This window comes from Pseudonaja textilis, chromosome 2 (assembly GCF_049901715.1).
Source record: "Pseudonaja textilis isolate UNSWEBS1 chromosome 2, rPseTex1.2, whole genome shotgun sequence".
Taxonomy (NCBI): domain Eukaryota; kingdom Metazoa; phylum Chordata; class Lepidosauria; order Squamata; family Elapidae; genus Pseudonaja; species Pseudonaja textilis.
The window spans coordinates 46,600,405-46,623,992 of NC_141991.1; the positions used below are offsets into that span (position 1 = coordinate 46,600,405).

General features: G+C 40.1%; 1 protein-coding gene across 7 annotated transcripts in view; it reads right to left on the reverse strand.

Annotated features, from left to right (window-relative positions):
- The window catches only part of PLXNA1 (plexin A1), a 391,291-nt gene that overhangs the window by 349,737 nt on the left and 17,966 nt on the right, over positions 1–23,588 (reverse strand). Inside the window, exons 1-2 of one of the 7 annotated variants that reach the window (XM_087923768.1) lie at positions 10,513–10,692; positions 9,820–9,906 (exon numbers count right to left, since the gene is read on the reverse strand). The exons of the other annotated variants lie outside the window; for them this stretch is intronic. The gene's annotated coding sequence lies outside the window, so the exon portion shown is untranslated. Of the gene's footprint in view, positions 1–9,819; positions 9,907–10,512; positions 10,693–23,588 lie in introns of those variants that run through there. 7 annotated transcript variants of the gene reach the window in all.

Consider the following 23,588-nt stretch of genomic DNA (forward strand, 5'->3'; position numbering starts at 1 on the left):
TCTATTCTATTCTATTCTATTCTATTCTATTCTATTCTAATCCAAGAAGTGAGAAATGAATCTCACACAAAAAGAATGATAAAACACTCTGTGGAAGGGAAGCATATTTTTCGGGCAGAATTTGTTGGTTCTTTTCTTTAATATATATGCAAACTATGACTGTTTAAATAAGAAGTCATAGTTAAAGAAGTCTAAGTTAGTACAAATAGAAACAATACTTTGCCAAAGCCAGCTAAAAAATAGAGTCTTTAAAAAGGAAGAGAAAATTGGAAGATTAAAAAAAAAGTTGGGATTACCAATAGCCGCGGTGGCGCAGTAGTTAGAATGCAGAACTGCATTCTACTTCTGCTGATCACCGGCTGCCAGCAGTTTGGCAGTTCAGGTCTCACCAGGCTCAAGGTTGACTCAGCCTTCCATCCTTCCGAAGTTGGTAAAATTAAGCCCCAGATTGTTGGGGCTGACTCTGTAAAGCACTTAGAAAGGATTCTGAAGCACTATGAAGCGGTATAAGTCTAAGTGCTATTGCTTTTGCTAATATATGTAAAGGTAAATTCACCTTCCAATTCAAATATAACTCTTGGTTGCATTAAGGAGATGTCCACGTAGTTTTGTGGGCAGTAATACAGAAATAGTTTGTCATTGCTTTTTTTAACATCCTAGTCTAAATTATGTATATAAATTTCCTGATGGTGTTTTTTCCAAATATTCATCAGATTCAATCCTGTTTTAACTTCAGAAGATCAATAAAGTCAACTATTTGTTGAACCAAACTAATGAAAAAAGCTTTCCCTGAGCCTTCATTCAAGAAACAGAAAAGTTTCTAACTCTCAGGTTTATGGTTTTCTGAATCTTGAGAATGTGGTGACATTTGGAAAGGATCTTATTTCTCTTTACCAATACATTCCTTGCATGCCTTTTCCCACTTCTTCGCTCCATTCTTTTTTTCTGGTATTATTTTGCTACTGAATACTGAACAGTAGTGTGGGTGTGGGTGTGCAGCAAATTTGACAACAGTAATCTGGATTCAATTTTTAAAACCAGATCATGTGAGCCATTAGGAACATCCTGCATCCAGTGACCTCAGAGTCAATCCAAGTTTGCCTAAGTTCCCTCAGCAGGGTCAGGTCCGGTTAGCCCTTGGATGGAAGTCTTTGAGGTGTAGACTAGACCAGAAATTGAGAAATATCCAAGAAGGAGAATGGCAAACAACCACAGGAATGTTTCCAAGCAAACCACAAGGACATGAAGTTGCCAGAAGCTGAGTTTGACTGTAACACTCTACCCATCCAATTAGCATTTGTATTATAAGTGAGGAAACTTTCCTCCCATCTGTTGTGGTATCCATTCTTCAGTTACATGACTTGCACCAATCGGACTTAGCAAAAGCTTCCCATATCAAGATGAACAGCTATTTAAAGGACAGATTCTTGTTGATAGGGCTACATTGTTTGGAGAGATAAGCTAACCATTCTCCTTTAGCATAGCAACAACACTTAGACTTATATACTGCTCCATAGTGCTTTAAAGCATTCTTTGAGCAGTTTGCAAAGTAAGCATATTGCCCCCAACAATCTGGGTCCTAATTTTACCTTGGAAGGATTGGAAAGCTGAGTCAATTTTGAGTCAGTCAAGATCAAACTCCTGGCAGTGGGCAGAATTAGCCTGCAATATCGCATTCTAACCACTGCACTACCAATGCTGCTGCATTCCCCCATAGGATCTCTGTACAGCAATAAGATTGGAATAAAACCTTTACTTGAAATCAGTGAAAGTTTTTTTTTTAACTTCAAATTCAATTGCCCCATCACAGCCAGGAAGAAAAGGGTTAACCTCCTCCCTATAGGTTGAAATATACCCCCTAATAAATCTGAATTGCCAAAGCTTTCTCTATTGACTCCTGTGGAAAGCTTTAGCTAAGCCTAATTACAATATGGATCAGTGACTGGGGGTGCAACTATGGAAAGCAAATGATGCTTTAATTCTTGGGGGGGGGGGAAGCATTTTTTCCAAGCTTAATGGCAATTGGAGGGAGGAGGTGTGAGATGGAATGAATAGAGGTATTATATGCTGGGTGAGTGTATGAATAATTATGTAGGCCTCCCTTGGATCTTGCAATATCAGTCAATAATTAGGGTACAAGACCGATAAAGGTTGCATTGTATAATATTTGTAGCCATCAAAGAACACACACACACACACACACACACACACACACACTCCTTTGTCTGAATTATATGTGAATGGAAGAAAGCTTCACAGTCCTTCAGGATCATCATTTATCCAGTCACTGCCTTCCCTTTGCCTTCAAAGGCAAAGCCAATTCTTTTAAAAATGACGCCCTACTACCGGTACAACGAAGACTCCCCTGCCCGAGAGGGCAGCCCAACCCCACGTGGGGAGGCAAATCTCCTGGGGCCACAGTGCAGGATCAGCCCACCCTGGGAGAAGCGCCCAGCCGCCATCAGTGCCTGGCACTGGGCAGAGTGCGAAAGGCTTCACCTGGGGCGCCCAGCGCAGCTGACAGGCAGGCCCTCCTGCCCAGCAGCGGAGCTCTCGCCAAGGCAGTGAGCGCCTCCCCGCCGGACCCTCCACTCATCCCGTCAGAGCCGTGCGGGCTGGGCAGAGCTGGGAAAGTGAGCCGCGGGTGCGCATCCGCCTGCCAAGCAAAAGAGCCGGGCCAACCTGAGCTTGGCTTCCTTCCCAAGTCCTCAAAGCCAAAATCCGAAGGGGCCACTGGGAGAGGCTGCCCGAGGCAATGATAGTGCCCACCCATCCACAGACAGGGAGGCGAGGCAACAGCAGCGCTGCTTCCCTGGCCGGAGGGTCTGGTGGAGAGAGCCCGAAGCCGCCCATCCTTTCCATTTCTTGCCCAGCCTGTCCCCGTCCCCACGCATCTCCAAATGCGCCGGCAGCTCCAAATGCTGCAGCGGCATGGACATCAGGCAGAGGCGCTCACTCAGCGGGGCTCAGCTCAGAGGAGGACGTGGAGTAGGCCGTTGCCTTGCCTCCCTGTCCACGGATGGGTGGGCGCTATAACTGCCTCGGGTGGCCTCTCCCAGTGGCCCCTTCGGGTTCAGGCTGGAGGGACTTAGGAAGGAAGCCAAGCTCAGGTCGGCCCGGCTCTTTTGGTTGGCAGGCGGGCGTGCACCCGCGGCTCGCTTTCCTGGCTCTACCCAGCCTGCATGGCTCTGGTGGGATGAGCGGAGGGTCTGGCGGGGACATGCTCGCTGCCTTGGCGAGAGCTTTGCCACTGGGCAGGAGGGCCCGCCTGTCAGCTGCACTGGACGCCCCAGGCAAAGCTCTTCACCCTCTGCCCAGCACCAGGCAGGGATGGCGGCTGGGCGCTTCTCCCAGGGTGGGCCGATTCTGCGCTGTGGCCCCATGAGATTCACCTCCCCACGTGGAGTTGGGCTGCCCTCTCGCGCAGGGGAGTCTTTGTCATACCAGTAGTAGGGCATCATTTTTAAAAGAATTGGCTTTGCCTTCGAAGACAAAGGCAAGGCACCGACAGGATCATCTGAACCTGAGTGTCTCCACCGGGCTCTGGTTGCAGGGAGGAGCCCTGGCTGGCTGCGCATGGCTGTGCCAAATGCCACGGCGTTGCTCTAAACGCCGTGGCAGCATGGGGAGAAGGGAAAGCAATGGTGGCGGAAGGTTTCCCTATATGAAGTGCCCCACCAATGCCGAGGTCAACATGCAAGCCGTCGCCGCCCACCCGCCCAAGGATGCAAATGGGGGGAATTAAGTCACCCCCGAAAAGATGGCCTAACCGTTTTTTCAGGGGTCAAAAAAAAAAAAGGCCTGGCCCTATTTTGTGAGAAACACGGTAGTTCTATGCAATAAAGGGTTTCAAAGACCAACACCAGCCTAAAAAAAAGAGTTGGAATGAATTGGAGCTACTCAGACCTACAATGAATTAAGTGATGACACAAGCTTTGCACAGATAGAAAGACTGGAACAATTGTATCCGAGTGTAAAGATGCCTGATCAACCCAAATTTCATTTCAGCTCATTAAAAAAATCAAAAACGTTCTAGGAAACAACATCTCATAGCTTGTTTACCCCACCCCCAAAACAAGGCCAGCTTGAAACCCACAACAGCAAACTATCCATCTTACATATTAAGTCAGATGCACTCAAAATGGAAACTGACCCAACCGATTGTGTTTTTGATTGGAGATTATAAAGTAGAGAATACAAAACTAGTTAGAAATCAAGAACTGTCACAGTGTACAGTGGTCCAGTGGTTAAGGCACCAAGGCTAGAAACCAGGAAACTGTGAGGTCTAGTCCTGCCTTTGGCATGAAGAGCCAACTAAGTAACTTTGGACCAACTCAGTGGTGGGATTCAAAAACTTTTACCACCTGTTCAGTAGGTGTGGCTTGGTGGGCGTGCTTTGCACGCATGCACACAGACGCGTGTGCCAAACACGCACTTTGCGCAGGCGCGGAGGAGTTCCAACTCACCTCCTTCAAGCCTGCACTCTCCCCGTCACTTCAGCATTCTTTTGTGCCGCACAAAGCAGCTGTGCTTCAAAAGCAGAGAATAAAGGTGAGTATGGGAGCCCGGGTGGGCGGGCAGGTGGGCAGGTGGGCCCAACAGCAGAGTGGTGGAGAGAATCAGTTCAGTCTCCGCTGCTCATCACTGTTATCAGCTCGGCAGAACCGGTAGAATACCACCATTGGACCAACTCACCAACCACTCTCAGCCCAACTCACCTCACAGAATTGTGGGGGGGGGAAAGGAGAAGGAAAGAGTATAGTTCGCTACCTTGAGTTATTTATAAAAATAATAAGAAAGGAGAGATTTAAAAAATATTTAAAATTATTCGTATGGAAGAATTAGGGGAAGGTGGTGACATTGATAAGTGTAATTCTTTAACTATTCCCTCAGTAAATAAAATAGCAGAGTAAATAATTACGAATAGCTTCTGAACATATTCAGTTGAAAAGCTTTATTTTTCCCATCTTTGATGCCAGTGGTCTCCCATAACAGGCCCAAATTTATTTAGCTTCAAAATCATCTGATCATAAAAATCAGATCAGAACACAAAACCAAAAAACACAGTCCTTAGATCTTTCACGTTGTATATAGGTCACTATCCTATGTGTATAAGGTGGCATTTAAAAAAGAAAAACAGCATATTTCCCTCTTAGCATCATAAATCAAGCCTGGCAACATTTAGTGGGTAACATCACCTTCAGAAGTTGCGCGCACACACACACACACACACAGAGAGAGAGAGAGAGCATTAACTACACCCCCCGTCTAAAATCCCCATTCCCCCATACCAGCATGTGTACTTGCTAACAGGAAGTCACTTCTCCTCCACAAACATGGCCACCATGGTTAGAGTGCTTTACAAACCCTCTAGGCAGACGCCTTGGAGCTGAGCCCAGGTCTGCAAAGGACTGCATTATATATTCTTAAAAGGGACAAAATAAATAAATAAACTTTGCTCAAAGCATTCAGATGCTGCATGGCAATTCAGAGAGCAGAGCAAAGAGGCCTAAAAATACATTCCATTCTTCTAGCAGGGCAAAAAAAAGTAAACAGTGCCAAACTTCCTCAGAGGAAAGCGGAGGGAGGAGGGGAGAGGGGTAGGGAGAAGGAGTCAGTCTGACTCAGTCAGCAATACTACAATGGGATGCAGCAGCTCCTTGAGAAAGAGAGGAAGGCGACTTAAAAGAAAGTTGATATCAAAGAAGACTTGAAACCCAGATGGAAGGAAGCGTGGGTGAGTGCTTGCACTTACTTGTCTGACAAAATCATAAGACATGTGCAATTTTAAAAAAATGGGACAATCAGATGGCAATCTGGCCACATGGCTTGCAGAACCAGTATATCTCCCTTTCACCCAGGCTGGAAAGAAAATCTGCTAGGAGCAACATCTATCTTTAAAAAAAAATGGCCGAGAAGCTTCTTTCAAACTCAGGTCACATCTGTTCTGTGGACTCCACTGACTAAGACCGTTGCCTGACTGGCTGCAGCCACTACCCCCACAAACTTCCAATGAGCATTATTCTAATACGGAAAAGTCACTGGATTTATCTCTCTAATACCTTGATCATGCCAGTCTTTTCTTAATAAGGGTAGCAAAAAAATAAAAGCTACTCACAAATCTTGCTCTTCTATTCCCTCTTTGAAACTCAAAAGAGACCCACAACACTACACAATGCTTGTAACTCTTCAAGCAGAGCTAAATAGTTTGGTGCCTACGTAATGTTTTCAAATCTCTTGACCATACTTAAGTTATCTAGAGTGACCCTCATGCTCCTCCCTTGCTTCCACCCTTCAGGCTTACACCTCCTCCCTTCTCCTCTCCTTAAAATTCCCTTCTGAGCAAGACCTACATCCATACTAAGCTGAATTTAAGCAATCTTACTGGCTGTAAGGAAAAACATCTCAAAATTCCACAGTGACAATGTCTTTTATAATAGCCTCCAAAGGTTTATACGATTTGCAAGATTTAGATTTTCTTTGAAATACTCATCAGGCACAAGGTTTGAAAGCTAAGAAAAGAATTGGAGGAAGGCTCTGCATCTTACAGCCAATGTGTGTCAATTTCTATAATAAAGGACATGAAAAGCCTCTCTACAAATGGAATCAAATCAGATACGAGGGGTGTCAGATACAAATATACATTTCTCAAAACTTTCTGGGGAGCGGCATCATTGAAGGTTTCAAATTAGAAATAGAATGAAAATTCAAGTTAGAAGTTGATTTAAATCTTGTAAGAAGCCAATAGTTTTCGATTTGGGCCATAAATCAATATTTATGGTATGAAATCCATAACCACTTTGAAGTTTGCTAGTTTCTGATATGTATTGATTTGAAGAGGTTGCTTTGTTAACTCTTTCAGATAGCAAAGCCAAATATAAAGAATGAGACATGATTTAGAGCAACACATCTTTATTTAAAGGCCTTCTCTAAAACCTAAATATATTTTGATTTTTATTCTATTAAATCTAGAAGCCTTTCTTGCCCCCTTCCAGTTGAATATCTATCAAATATTGAAGCATTGGTTCAGAAATTCTAACTCTTGCACATTTCCTCCTTTCCTCCCACTTTATCAATGCAAGAAAAGTCAAACCTCTGGAATATGAAGACAAATTAAAACTGTATGTGAATATCATGTTTAGACTGATAAATAAGATGTTCAGAAAACATCTTGATACTGTGTGTGTTATTCATTTGTTCTAAATGAAAGCATCAACAGCAACTCATCCGCAAGGGTGCTGTACAGCTTAATTAACAGTCACAGCATTATTATTGTTGCTGTTACTGCTATTAATATATCTTTAGTCAAGATGGTCCTTGCATGAGGGACATGGAGAGTACAGTAAGATTAAAAAGCCAGCAGGAGGAATGGGAGATGTAAATGCAGCAAGGTATGAATTTTGAATATAAATGCAATTCCATTTCTTCGACTTTATTTGGGTTTCCACAAATGCGAATTAACTGGTGACCCTTTCTCCCAGTGACTCAAAGTGTTTATTAATGTTTACCACAAGGAACTTTGCAACAATTCTATTTATTGTGTGCATCACTTCAGAACCTCAGAAAGCAAAAGCTGAGAGGCAGCTCTTTCCAGGAGGTTGAATGTTTGAACAGCAACTCGTTTCACAATCTTTAGGGTCCAAGGTCAAGATTCTCCCCAAAATCACAGTAAAATAATGGCAAAAAGCCATAAGCAGAATCTATTTTGTTTTTTTGCAGATGCTTTATACCTCCAATGTGCATCTCCTGATCAGCTCAATGTTCGATAAAATGAGGACCCAGATTGTTGGGGGCTATGCTGACTCTGTAAAACCACTTAAAGAGTGCTGTAAAGCACTGTGAAGCAGTACATAAGTCTCAGTGTTATTGTTATTACTATTGCATCTCAGCAAACTCTATAAAGCAGTTTTACTCCCCTTCAGTATGCTTCTAGGCAAGGCTATTCTTAAACCAACACACAAAAGCTACAAAAGATCCAATCACAAAATATCATCCAATGACATTTTCCTACTATATCTTCCATCATTTTTTAGTATTTATGTAGTATTTATTTGATTTGTCAATCGCTTACAAGATACATGTATAAGAATAAACATAGTTTTGAATACATGAGATAGATACTTATAAGGAAAAAAAAAGAAACAATAGGACAGAGACGGTAGGCATGATTGGTGCGCTTATGCACGCCTCCTACAGGCCTCTTAGGAAGGGGGTGAGGTCAATAGTAGACAGTCTAAGGTTAAAGTTTTGGGGGTTTGGGGAAGAAATCACAGAGTCAGGTAGAGTATTCCAAACATTGACCGCTCTGTTGGTGAAGTTGTATTTTCTGCAATCAGTTTGGTGCGGTTAACCTTGAGTTTGTATCTGTTGTGTGCTCTTGTATTGTTATGACTGAAGCTGAAGTATTCATTTGCAGGTAGAACATTGCAATGTATGATTTTATATACTATATTTAGATCGGACCAGAGGCGGTGTAGTTCTAGGATTTCTAGGTCTAGAGTTTCAAGTCTGGTGGCATAAGGTATTCTGCAATGATTTTGGATAAAACCTATAGCAAAAAAAAAAAGTAATAACCAAGTACTGTTTTTTGACTGGCAGCATTGGAAGCCTTCCAACAAGACTTGGTTCAAATAACACATTAAGTTTAAATCAAGCAAACCATATTATGACTTAGCCCAGGTTATTAAACCTGCCAATACGTACATCAATGATAATGCTATTCCTGTTCTGAAAAACATATTATGAGTGCAACTGACACATAGAAACTTTAACGTGAGTTGTTCATGAAAATGTAGTATAAAGCTACCCCTCACCAATGGCTTAATCAAATATACATTGCATCATCTAAACACTCTATCTTATAAAGAAAGCTTGTTGCTAGCCCAGAAATTCTCTATATCTTTGGATGCTCCTGGGTAGTGCTTAGTTAGAACACAAAGTTTAATATCTAACAATAACAGTGCAGCAGAATCATCTAAGCCTGCTGTTATAATTATAACTGAAATATCCATGATCCAATAAGATGAGTCAGGTGTGACAAAGGTGGCTATGTGATTCAATAAATAAGAAAAATGTATGGGTTTTTTTTTATCCTCAACCCACATTCATGAATACTGAGAAACTGGAAAAAAAGTGATATTGTTCCAGATGTCAAAGAATGTTGTCAGAAATGTATGATCTATCTATTCTGGTAAAGGGAATATTTTCAACTAATCAAATGAAGTTACCTTGTCAGAGAGTTTGGGATATTATTGTAAGATATTGTATTGTTCATAGTATAGTATTGAATTCATTAGTAAACCAGTGACTATTGTTAAATATAAAATAAGGTAGATTTATTTTTTCTTCTTAGTTTGCATTTTTCACTTGTTTTCTTATTAAGATTAAAAATGTTTTATTAATAGCAATAGCACCTAGACTTATATACCGCTTTACAGTGCTTTACAGCCCTCTCTAAGTAGTTTACAGAGTCAGCCTATTGCCCCCCAACCAGTGGTGGGATTCAAGCATTTTTACTATCAGTTCTATGGGCGTGGCTTGATGGGTGTGGCTTGGTGGACATGGCAGGGGAAGGATACTGCAAAATCTCCATTCCCTCCCCACCCCAGCTCTGGTCTCCTGTGCAGCGCAACCAAAGAAGACCCAGCCGATCAACTGGGACTCAGGAGGCAGAGAATAGATGGGGGCGGGACCAGTCAGAGGTGGTATTTGCCAATTTTCTGAACTCCTCAAAATTTTCGCTACCAGTTCTTCAGAACTGGTCAGAACCTGTTGAATACCACCTCTGCCCCCAACAATCTGGGTGCTTATTTTACCAACCTCAAAAAGATGGAAGGCTGAGTCAATCTTGATCCAGTGAGAATCGAACTGCTGAACTGTTGGCAGCCAGCAGTCAGCAGAAGTAACCTGCGGTACATGCAAATAAACTATATAAATCAATATTTTTTTTAAAAAAAGTAACCTCTTCCAAATATCAATTCCCTGGTGTAAACCCCAGTTTCTTCTTTCAAAGGGGAGAAAGGTACAAGATGTTTCTTAAGAAGCCAAGTCAGAGAATAGAACCAAGGTCTGTATTAAAGGCAGTGTCTCTTTTGAATCAAGGAGCTTCCAAGCAGTTTCATTTGGAGCCGAATTCTTTTTCCCTACACATTCCACAGACTGCTGGGTGTCCCATAGGGACTCACCCTTTGGTCCTGTGATGTGATAGGCAGAGAAAATCTCTCTGTGGTGCCTTTGGTATTCATTACCCATTCAGAAGGTCTTTTGTACAAATTTCCCAAAGCTCAGAGCTGGGAAAAGGCTGACAGAATGAGGGCTAAATGGGGAGCTCAGAAGAGGCCCTTTCGTTGCTCAAAAGAAGGAACAAGTAGTCATGAGATGGGAAGCTGATCCAGTGGTGGGATTCAAACATTTTTACTAGCAGTTCTGTGGGTGTGGTGGTAGGGTGTGGCTTGGTAGGCATGGCAGGGGAAGGTTACTGCAAAATTCCTATTTCCTCCCCATCCCACTAACCTGCTTTCCAGCTCCATTCTCCTGTGCAGGGCAACAAAAGAAGACCCAGCCGATCAGCTGGGACTCGGGAGGCAGAGGATGGACAGGGGCGAGACAGTCAGGGATGGGATTTGCTGGTTCTCCAAACGCCTCAAAATTTCTGCTACCAGCTCTCCAGAACTGGTCAGATCCTGGTAAATACCACCTCTGAGCTGACCCCACCCTAGGTTGGAAGACACAGAAAACAGCTTACAAATGAAGCTGCATCTCCTGGTCTGTATAATCTTAATCTCAATCTCAATCTCTCTCTCAAAAAAAATAATTAAAACAATAAAAATTGATTAATGTTTTCTTTAGAGCGCAATAAAAATAATCAAGCAACCCTGAAAGAAGGGTTCTTGAGGAACAAAAGCCATGGTCTTTGAGGAATGCTGTAAAATAATGTGAAACCAGCCTGCTTCCAGGGAGTGAGCATTCCAAACCTGGAGTGCCACAACAAAAAAGAACCCTCTCCTTTGTCCCTCCTAGAATAATTGCATGTTTTGCTGAGACAGACCCATATCCAAAAGCTGGAATCCAAAAGAAGGTTATCAGAGCAGGGATTGTGGTAGCCAAGCTGTCCTATGCCAGAAGAGTCACGGTCAGCAGACTAAACACTCCAGACCACTAATATCTCCTGATTCTCATATGACATAGATTAATCCCAGAGTAAACCACAGTTTTGCAGGCATCTGCTCCTACTGGCAAAATACAACCCACACAAAGTCAGAGGCCCTACCTAATTCTCAAAGTTGCGAACCGCCAAAAATACCAAGGCTCTGTTTGGTCAGGATTCAGATGCAGTATTGATTCACTCATGCTTTCTAATTCAAGTGAATTAGCACCAATCCCAAGTCTGCAGGAGATTTCCCCACAAAGCTTTATCTGAAAGATTATCATCAGTTCTATTAACAGTATAAATACAATAACAGAAAGCAAGGAACCAGCTTTCTTTGCAACCATTTGGCCATAGCTATAGACTCTATTAAATATTTTCCAATAACAAAAAGTAAAAGATTTCACATCCTGCTCTTAATTACTGTACCCAGGAATCTATATGTAAATTATGTTGGTCTAAGCTATGGGTCTTCAAACTTGATAGCTTTTAGACTTGTGGACTTCAACTCCCAGAATTCCTCCTCTAGTCATGTTACCTGAGGAATTTCTGGGAGTTGAAGTCCACAAGTCTTAAACTTGCCAAGTTTGAAGACCCTTGGTCAGATGGAGACAACATGCCTTGGGTGAGGCTGTATTCCCTTCCCTTCTAACAGCCAACGGTTTCTCTCTCTCCCCCTTCCCTCCCCCCCCTCTTTTCCAGGTGTCCCAAAAGAGCTTTTTCAAGGGGCAACTGGTTTTTCTGGTTTTTCTTTGAAGACATTTCACTTCTTATTCCAGAAGCCTCTTCAGCTTTCTAGGTTTCTTTTTCCCCCAATATCCTATTTTCTATTTCCTTCACTGCAAAAACAGAAAGTTGCCAGAATAGGGCCACCTGATTCTTGCCACAGGTCTCAAATGATCACCTGCAGAGGATTTCTAAAATTGGCCACATGTCCCATAGTATGTGCTGTCTTACTAAAACAAACCCTAAAGGAACAAGGAAACTGATTGTGTGGGATCACATAACAAAAAGACACTGCTGTCAAACCAGATACATGGGGATACAGAGCAAAGGTTAATCACTACAAATTGCTTAAGGCTCCCTCAAATTTATTGAATAGCAAAAAATGCATTTTTTTGAAGCATCACCTTAGTAAGTCAAAATATTATAGGGGTAGTCAAATACTTTATGTCTAAGATGTTATAGTTCTGGCTTCTAATCTTCAAAATATCTGTAAGAATAAGACGGACAGGCAGGCAGGCAGGCAGGCTGACCGACAATCAGTCAGACACAGAGACTAGAAGGAGGAAAGTATAGGTACAGAAAATGTTGATCTAAGATATCCTATAGGAGAAAATTTGCATAAGAAGTTCCTTTTGCCTTAACGCAACGTGCTAAATATATTATCGATTATATTTGTTAATCATATGCAATACTTTGGACTGAAGGAGAAAAGGTGCCTTAAAAGTAAGTACAGGTAGTCCTCAACTTACGATCACATTTATGTTGTTAAGTGAGACATTTGTTAAGTGAGTTTTGCCTCATTTTATGACATTTCTTGTCACAACTGCTAAGTGAATCACCGCAGTTGTTAAATTAGTAACCCAGAAGTTAACCCAGCTTCCCCATTGACTTTGCTTGTCAGATGGTCGCAAAAGGTGATCAAATGACCGCAGAACACTGCAACCATCATTAATATGAGTCAATTGCCAGGCATCTGAATTTTGATGGCATGACGATGGGGATGTTGCAATGGTTGTAAGTGTAAGAAATGGTCATAAGTCATAAGTACCGTTTTTTCAGTGAAATGTCACTAAATGAACTGTTGCAAGTCAAGGGCTACACCTGTAATATGACATCTGTCACCAACCATGTCTCTTTTTCTGGGGTTGTGCTGCAACTGCCCTATCCCAGGGAAGATGTAGCTGCTTTAACAGGCCTTGCATCTGAATCTGATGCACTGGCACACCCTAATATTTACATCCCCTTGTTTTCTATGAAGTTCTGGAAAGCATGTGCCCTTAAAATAATGTAGTTCTACTCAACTTTGGGTGATTTTATGGACATATTCATGTTGAATAATAAACAAGTGGTGCCACTGCCACCCTCTGACATTTTTTTCTTTCTTAGTTTTTCATCTCCCATTCCTGGTTTATCCTGAAAATCTCTCATATAAGTATTGGCCAAATTTAACTCTGCTAGCTTCTCAGACTAGAGGTCAACCAGGTTCCATGATAAACTCTTGATGGTACTGCACTCTGTCATAAAACCATCTTAAGGATTACTGGAAGAACAATTACCTCAGACAAGACAAAAGTATACTGTGTTTGAAAATCGTACCATTATGGTCTGCTATTTTAAATCAGAAACAACTAAGCTGGGGTACTTAAAGCGAATGTTTGAACACTGAAAATAATTTATCCAGACTCAAATATCATTGAACAATGGTTAACAGATCAAAGGAAATTCATTACCAGAAATAAAATATTCAGAACTGGAAAAAATTAAGAAAAATGTGAAAATGACTAAACTCAGATAACAACCACTGGATATATAAAGGAAACAGATATGACTACATAAATGATAACTTAGAAGTAAAACAGAACCAGTACAAGCCAGTACTCAAACAACCTATGATCCTACTCCACAACAAGAAAAATAAAAACAGAAGATTACAGCTTAAGCAGAATTAGCAGACAAAGATTGACAGTATTGAAAAGTGCCCCCAAAAGTCCTGGTACTTATCATGAAAGATATGAATAAGGTGATTGCAAGGATTAAAATAACATGTATAAAACAGACCCAATCATCTTACCTATGCTATAGCAGAACAGAGTATTAAAATTAGAAAACCAAAAGTAAAGCCCTATTCAATCCTAAAGTGGAAGATGACACTGGAGGCCAAGATAAAGGAACTGAGATGAGATGCAAGTAATTTAAAAAAAACATGAAAGACAAAAATTGAAGAATGAACAGATCAGGAGAAGCCTAATAAAAAAATATTGGCTTATCACCAGAAAAATTGAAGAAGCTTTGCAAATCATAACACAACAAATGACATTACTAGCTGGGAAAATTGAATGCTATGAGACACGAATCATCCAATTTAAGCAAAATCTGCTATTTTAATCAGACCAGAGGTGGTTCTACAAAAGTATATTAACAGCAATAGAAATTCTGAAAATGGAAAACCAAACAAAGAGAAAACAATCCAGTTTTAGAAAGATCTATAGAAAACTGAAAAATACTACAATAAAAATGCCCAATGGATAAAAGAATGTGAAGATGGAAGACTTAGTAATAATAGAAACAGTAAAAAAATCAAGTGAAAAGGAAATGAGCAACAGATAATAGAAAGTGAAGAGATCACTAATGTTAATTAAGGAGAATGAGGAGAAGAGAAAGAGAAGAAACTGAAATTGCTAAAGAATTGCAAGCACTGTTGGTTAATCAAGAGCTAGTTGGGAAAATCAAGGAGAAATGAAAGCAGCTGGAAGAATATGTTTGCCAAAATTTAAACAAATCAACAAGAAAACTTTGGCTAAAACATTAGAATATTAATGAAGTTGTTAACATTATTCCAACTGAAACATTGGCTCAAATGAATCAACCGATACATACCACAGCCTATACAAACATTAAAGATTTGGGGGGGGGGTTAAAATACGAAGGAATTAATTTACCAAGAAATGAAAACCTCAATGGAAAATGCAGTTGGAATTGAAGATAAATTCAATTTGAACACTTTGAAGAATTTGAATCAGGGAACCTTGAAAAATAAGAAAATCAAAACTAATCTATATGAGAAATACAGCCTGGAGAGGAAGGGAACCCAAAAGGCTGTAGATAGAACAATGGCAACAAAGAATCATGGCTTTTGCTGACAAGATCAAGTGGTATAACAACTGAATAATTCAGTTGCAGCAGTATTTGCAGTTTAGAGCAAATCAACATCCATTCTACAAAACTCTTGAAAATGGGAAAGGACCAATTTACAAATAATGAAAAATCTGACAGAAAGACTTTAAAATTTTGGAAAAGTTTGTGGGGGGAAAAGGAGAGTCACAGTGGAGAATGGATCAAGCAAGTTGAAAATGTGGTGGAAGTATACTCTATATGGAAGACATTGGGATAACCGAGGAAACTGTATGAAGGCAATCAGAGGAGGTCAAAAACTGGAATGCTGCTGGATCAGATGAGCTCTGTGAATTCTGGCTTAAATCATTGACAAATATACACTTGAGTTTGGCAGACTGTATGAATAAGACTTTGGAAGCACCAGGAAAAAAAGTGTCTAACAACTGGAAGGTCCTCAGTTAAGACTTGAATCATTAAGTTTCCACCAGTCTTAGATTATGAATTGAGCTATAGATTACACTTAATCCCATTTGTTATAGATAAAAATTTTGATATCTAAAAGCACTTTTACTGGAAAGAAGGTGGCACAGTCGGTAAAGTGCAGTATTGCAGTCTACTTCTACTGACAACTGGTTGCCTTCAATTTGGCAGTTCGATTCTCACCAGGCTCAAGGTTGACTCAGCCTTCCATCCTTCCGAGGTCGATAAAATGAGGACCCAGATTGTTGGGGGCAATAGTCTGACTCTGTAAACCGCTTAGAAAGGGCTGTAAAAGCACTGTGAAGTGGTTTATAAGTCTAAGTGCTATTGCTACAGTATTGCTAATAAAAAGCTGTATCGCAAAAGAAACCCTTGGAGTTTTATTTCTTCCGTCAAACAGAATTAACAGGCACATAGTCCCTGGCCATCTGGTCTCCTCAGCCCCCCCGCTCCTTTTTATTTATTTTTTATTAGTTTATAATATAAAAGACAAAAATACAAAAGCAAATAACAGGAAAAATAGGGGAGGGAGAAAAGTGTAAAAAAAGAAGGGAAAGGGAAAGAAAAGGTGTTGACTTCCAACTAATAAGGTAATAACATCAAACTTCATCTTTTTTATTTTTTCAGAATAGTATAAGCCATTTCTATAACAAACAAATCTATCTAATCGGTAGCCTCAGCCCCTCCCCCTTGAACCAATCAGCAGGGTCTCCCATTGGCCAATGTGAGAAGTCCTCCCCACCCTCCAAAAAATTTTTTTTGTGTTTTGCTTGCTGCAATTTCATTTTGAGGCCGGAGCTTTTTTGAAACAAGTGAGCATTATGCCATAACAGTACAGAAAAGATTTCTTAAATTCTTTTTTTTCATCAAAATCCCCATTTTCCCTAGCATAAATTGCAAGGACTGCTGGGTATACTACGCAACTCTGCTAAAATTAATGCAAAGATCATACGAATATCCATATATATTTTTCCTAACATTTTTGTATGCATCTTTGCATTTTTCCATAGAAAAGCTACATTTTATTTATTTGCTTACTTGCAATTGCTGACCAGCAAAGTAGCTATAACATCAAACCAAAGCATAAAAAGCCTCAAATAGACTAAGAGACATAAAACCATATAGAACTGTTAATTAAAATTTACACATATAAGAAATAAAAGAAAAACAAAATAGATAAAATTAAAAATTAAAAGAATAAAAGGACTTCCTAGTGACATCATTCCAAGATTAAGACACCTTGAATCTTCTTATGACAATGTCCATACAAGGAGAGAAAAGGGAGAGCTACAGTATTCAGAAATATTCTCATCATCACGAGGGCAAAGTCACATGAATTTGTGATCTGTGAAAAAAATATCATCACTGGGGTTTTGTCTGCATGCTGCACACGAGACCACAGGCATGTGAGACAAACAGTGACATAGCAATGATAGAATAGAAAATCTTGGCTATGAGCCAGGTAGACATCCTTTATTTCCATCCGCAATACTATTCTTGAGCTGCTGTTCAGTCTTCCACAATCACTGCATTTGTAGTTAAACTGTAACATCAGAAAAAAGAAAAAGAAATTTTTATATCATTGGAAGTTGACATTTTTATTGGCCCAGGAAGGAAAGAAGGAGAAAGGAAGAGAAAGAATTCAGTACTGGAGAATTCATGCAGAAACATCTGCCATGGGTCGACTTCAGAATCATCATTTCGCGGTCACTTCGAGGCCTTTGCTTAGTATCCATTTTTAGACTTCATTTCAGAGCTCACCCCAGTGGCCTGGGCAGCAAGATTTGTCTTCGTGCCATATGCTCCTTTTGTTTTAGCAGAAGTATAACACAATAATGAATTACTCAGGCAAGTTTTCACTAGGTTGGCAATGCCGATTGCCTGCAGAATGCAAAGAATCATTACAATTCTTACAGCTTAGATAAGCCATAGGTGACTCCTTCTCAGGAGACACGAGGCATACTTGCCAAGACATGCTAAATCTACAGATACACACAGAGCCAATCTACAGAGGCAGCTTGCGTGAACACCCCGTGAGAAGATGGCAAATGAAAAAACGGCAGCTGGTATGCAAAAATAAACTTTTTGGCACTCAAGGCAGAAGCGTGTACTGCATGCCTGCTTCCCAAATTTACCAGCCCTTCTTGTTCTTTTGTAGGTGGCTTCATCCCTGACCTTTGGGGCTGATGTAACCTCTAGCTGCTTCCATAGTGGAACAGGCCTATCATTTCTCCACCTCCCTCCTACCCATCCTTTCTCAATAGGATTCTGCATCTTGTGATACAAATCATACTCCAGTCAGTAGCCACAGTCGTCTTACTATCATTTTCAGTTCCTGTCAACTTTAACAAGAAAATGGGAAGGAGGAACGGAGCACTTAGAAAGCAAAGCAATAGCCAGCAAGAGCTGCTGTCACTGGTAATGCTTTAAAAAAGAAGACATAAAGGATGGCGCCTCCACTGAATGGAAACAGGATTATTTAGTTCCATAATTCATGCATATGAAGATATTATGCGATTTCTAAAGAAGGGTTATTCCAAAATCATTGGTGCTCGTCTCTGACTTTTTCAAGGAATGCCAGGATCTTCAATGGACCATATGTATGCAAATCACATTATTACCATCAGGACACAATGCTAACAGTGAAGCAGTCATGTTGAGGATTATGGGTATTTGAATTACTTATAAGCAACATGTTCACATCATGCAAAACAGCAGTTATGGGTGGGTGGGTAGGTGTGTCTAGCAGAAATGGCTTTGTTGAAATGACTGCTTTGTTTTGCTTTCATATTTTACAGGCTTTGTCTCTTAGCCACTAGAATAAAAGTAGAGCAGGATACATAATATGAAAACTAATTAAATGTAATTATCCAACAGCACATTTCTTCATAAAAATTATTTAGGAACATATTATCTTTTTTTTTTACAAATGTATGTGCAGAAATAAAATAGTAAAAACGATGAAGTTCGCTAATAACCAATTATTAAATACACAAATATCATGCAGATTAGAGATTTATTATATACACTCATTATACTGGTAAGGATTTTACCCAAACCCTCTTTGCACAATATTAGCTGAATTCATAAACCAATGAAGTATGGGCATCTGTACAAATTCCTTGCATACTTGGCCAAATAAATGAAGTATCAAGTTTTGGGGGCCTCTGAGGGCCACGATGATTTATCTTGGAGACATGAAACTGTTTATGAAAAAAAAAATGCACAGAGACTTAACACACCTATTTTGCAACCCTTTGGGGGCTAAACATTGCATTGTGTCACTGAATATTGGCAATTTTGGAGTTCAATCTTGGCAGCATCTAGGGATGCTTCAGGAGACAGATGCAATCCAGAGTTTGCCTGTGGCTGGATTTGGGTTAAGCATGCTGTGTGAACCCAGTCACTATGTTTCCTTATAGTGTTGCTTTGGGAGGAGATGAAGCACTATTCTAAAAGAAATAATGTGACATTTTATGGAATTTGTATATTAATTTAATTTAATTTAGCTTGGTTTAATTTAATTGAGGCCATACAACTTCAAAAAGACTTTGGGTGGCTTACAATATTTAAAAAAAAAGGATACATAATTTAAATAGACATGACTGCCTAGACAAAACCACATCAATAACATCCAGAGAAACACTGACGTGCTCCACAAAATACCTGAACTTGAGTTATGGGAACAGAACCAGGCCTTTAAGGCTTTCTGGAATGCTTGGAGACTAGGAACCTTAATTTTCTCTGGGAGAGGTTTCAGAAGGCAGGAGCCTTGTCAGAGAAGGTACACTTGGTTACACAAGATGACAATATTTATAGAGGGGTTTGAAGTACACCCACTCTGTCCAAGGTTACCAGACAGGCAGAAACAATCTGATTGCAAGTGACCCCTCTAGAATTGTTGCAGGAATTCAAATTCAATGCAATTCATGCAGTAGCAATCACACAGGCGTAACAAAAAGTACCCATCACCTTCCATTTCATGTGGAAAACCAGCTGCAGCTTCCAGATGCTGTTCAAAGGCAGCCCCACGTAGAGTGTATTGCAATAGTAAAATTGCGAGTAACTTGGGCATGAGAGACAATCTGAAAGGCCTTCCAAATGTGGAAAGGCCACAAGTTTAAACTAATTGTGACCTGGACATACTTTGAACTATGCTTTCCATACAAACAATAGCATGGAGGAAAACTCAATTCTTATAATGTTTAGACTCACTCTTGTTTCTCTGACACGTTGCTGAATTATCCATTCAGCCCTGTAAGTATTGCTTCTACTGTTTCAGGCCTTTATTTCACCGATGGAAACTATTACTTTTGTTCCCAACTGATTGCAAGTTTATTTTAATCACAGATTCCATCAGTGAAATAGAATGCATATTTTAAAAATTCCCAAAAATATTACAATTCATTCAGCAATGATCAGATTGACCTAAATAATAAAATGAGCCATTTTACATCAATGAATGTAAAGGCAAAAAAAAACCCCTCACCCAGAAAAAACTCATCAGTGGCATAACTGTGTCTACAGCCCAATATCACTAACAATTTTATTTTGAAAAAAGGAAATAAAAATTTGCAATAGGCCATGAGCAAATTTAAAAGGCACTTGATGGCAAATATGAGCTCCTGTTACTGTATACCATCCTAATTTACTATTTGTTTGTAAAATTGGTGTGTTGCCCTTTAAACCTCAGTTTTCCCCCAGATAGCTCAAAGCCCACTAAAATTCTGCTAGGATATGATCTCCATCCTAGAAGAAAAGCAAAACACAAATGTAATAATAAATAGTATGCAAAAACAGACAATTCCCAAGTCAAAAGAATATTACCATGTAGAGAAAATATACTGCTAGCATTTCATTCCAAATCAGTATGTATTAATCTGTTATCTAAGCTTTCTTTGTAGAAAATGACCACACTTAAATCTGACAGCCATAATATTTGAGAGGCAAAGAGCAGCGTTCTGCAGTCCTCCTAGAGGGGTTTATTTCCCAGTGGCACACTTGTGTGTGTCTGAGCTCTTTGCATGAATAGTTCTGTTTTCACTGGCAGCTTTGGCCTGGAAAGGGTAGACACCATATGCGTTGCTTCAGAATTATCAGCGGTAGTCCTGAACCTGCCGTGCACATGGAATTAAAAAATAAATCTGCACAGAAACAGCTGCAGTGCAGTTCATACAATCCAGCTTTTATAACACCACAATTTAAAATACATATTTACATTACGCATTAACCTGATGCCAAAAAAGTTTGCTTCCAATTAACTGTGCTTAAGATCTCAGCATGCCAAAGTTTCTGAGAGATGCAGCCTTTAATTATTATATTAGGAATCAGGCTAAATAAAGCCCCATTAGCTGCTTACAGCTGATGTATTTTATTAAAATCATATTCTGGCCTTTCTGCAAGAGGGGCAATAAGGTTTTCCCATCCCATGTTCGTTTCCTAAACTGTCCTTTGATGTAAGCTAAGCTAAGAAATAGTAGATGATTCTATTAGTAGAGTCAACTACTTAGATTCAGAATTTTGTTCTTCCAGTCTCAATTATTCTAACCATAACATCATGTTGGCTTCAGAAATCCAAGTACTTGCAGAACAATGTCATGTAGCTCAAGAATGTACATATGTTCACTCTATATGTTCTGCCCAAGGTTTAGCAACTTCTACTGGGTGTGGTCCTTAGCTCTCCAAAGCGGCTTCTACTGGGTGTGGGCCTTAGCTCTCCAAAGCTGCAGAATGGCCACCAGAGAAGAATGTTGGGAGGGTATCATGGGAATCACCCACTTCTGTCCTGACATGTTTTCCTATCTCACCAATGTAGGATGGAGAAACATGAAAGTACAATACATTGGCTGACTAATAATTCTTCCATCTCTAGCCTGCTAGGTGATAGGAATCCCCTTTTAACACCACCTAGCTAGCCCTCTGGTTTATATAATTGTCAAGGACAAGGAATCAGATAAGATCTTGCTTGGCTTGTTCTCCCTCTTTTAATTTTTAAGTTATGTATAGGGTTCTTTTTTATAAATCAATGTAAAGTTTTGACAAATTATAAGCACAGTGGCAGAAAAAGTACTGACAGGAAGATTCACAAAAGATTATCCGGGAACTGGAGGGTTGATAAGAAATCAAGTGGAAATTGGAAAAAAGAAATGGGCAGGGGGAACAAATGACTACCAACACCGCTGTTGCAAAAGCTTGATGTCTTTAAAGACTGGGCTGAAGACTAAAAATTGTTTTCCTGGTGAAGGTAAACCCTAGATAAAGTCAAGAAAGACTTCTGTTCTTGCCTTCCCTTTCTATGTACCTCTTCCCTTAGAATGCAGTGGTAGTATGCTACCAGTTCAGACTGGTTCAACTGAAGCGGTAGTAATAAAAGCCTCCCACGATCAGCTGAGCGGAGGAAAGAAAGCCTTGGACAACTAGCTGAGAGGATAAAGAAGAGAAAAGTGCAGGAATGCCCCTCCCAGCCACCCCTCCACTTTTCTCTTCTTTATTCTCTCAACTGATTGGCGCTGCAGGCCTCAGCTGGTGTGAGGAAAGCTATGCACACGCATTAGGTGCACATGCACGCATTCACGATCACCTAACCGGTAGTGGAACAGGTAGGATCCCACTGCTGCCTCATTGCCATTCAATTTCCTCTCATTTTTTCTATCCTCTCTTTTTTGGGGAATGTGACTTCTGTTAGTTGATATAAATATACATGTATGCATACCTGCAGATAAAATATAACAGAAGGTAGATGTTGCACAGAAGTTTTGTTGACATTTTTTCTGTTCTTGCAGTATTTTTAAATTTAGGGTCATCCTCTTTTCAGACAAACATTGTCAACACAACATATTGCTGACTGCTGCTTGTTCTTCAATATATTTACAAGAAGAATTGAGGAAACTGGATAAATAAAAAAGCAAGTTAATCCACTGTTCTTCATCTCATCAATTGTTTTGGTCGTTAATCCACTGTTCTCCATCTCATCAATTGTTTTGGTCCTCAAAATGGAACATGTCTTGCAACTAGCTGCCCACCCACATTTTTCAAACTGAGGAGTTTATTATTTTAAACAGAGCAAGTACAAATGTATGAGGGAACTTTAAGCTTCCTGTCATCTATCTACCTGCTCTCCTATGGAATATGCAGAACTTGAGGTATGTAAAGGAGCCCTGATAACAACAGCATTAGACATTCATTACCCATCAGTTACTTTTTTAAACCATGAGTTGCACAATCTCAGCACCATGTGTAGTTAGTTCTTAGAGAAGCATTCCCATAATTGAGGTCATCTCCAAGGAATTTGGCTCACATAATAATTTGCCAATATTGCAGACAGAAATGATAGGAACTTAAGTCTAACTTAAGAACTTAAGCTGGTGAAATATTTTCAAACAACTTCTATGTAACACGACATGGTTGACTTCATTGGTATTTTCAATAACAATGATTCCGTTGTAGAGAAGTTTCCTCTCTCCTCAGTTATTACCTGGGCCTTATAAAAGTCTTATGGTTTTGCTTGGCTTCTCTTCGTAGCATTTCTTGCACAGATGCTCGGTTCTATCCTGGCATAAAGCCTGCTTTGGTTTTGCCAGAGCATAAAATGCTTCTGCCTGCAGTGAAGGCAGGAGCAAAAGCATGGATTCACTTCACTTCAAAGCTCCAACTCGCAATTATTTACCAACAGTTTCTAATTGCCTAAGCAGGAGCAAGCCTGGGAAAGCTGGAAGCAATGAGATAATTGAAGAGCTTGCGGAGTCTCGCTGAATCACAGAAAAGAAGGGTGGAGAAAAAAATAAAAGAAATGTCTGAAAGTTTTCCAAAAGCAACAAAATAAAGGAAGGAAGAGACTGTTTTGCAATTGGTTTAAAAAAAAAAAAATCCAGGCAGGGATGGGTCAGGAGAATCTAATAACAGCAAACTAGCACCCATATGAGTGCCAGTGATCTCACGAGTGGGTCCCTGCATTATGACTTCCACAGGAATGCCAAGGGAAAAGGGCCCAGGCCACCTACACGCTTCCACCCAAAACCAACTCGTAAGATGTCATGAAGTTCAGGGTGACACAATGCCTGAAATGCATGAAAAGGCAAAAAAAAAAAAAGAGTCATCAATTCATATGAGATTGTCCGTTCAC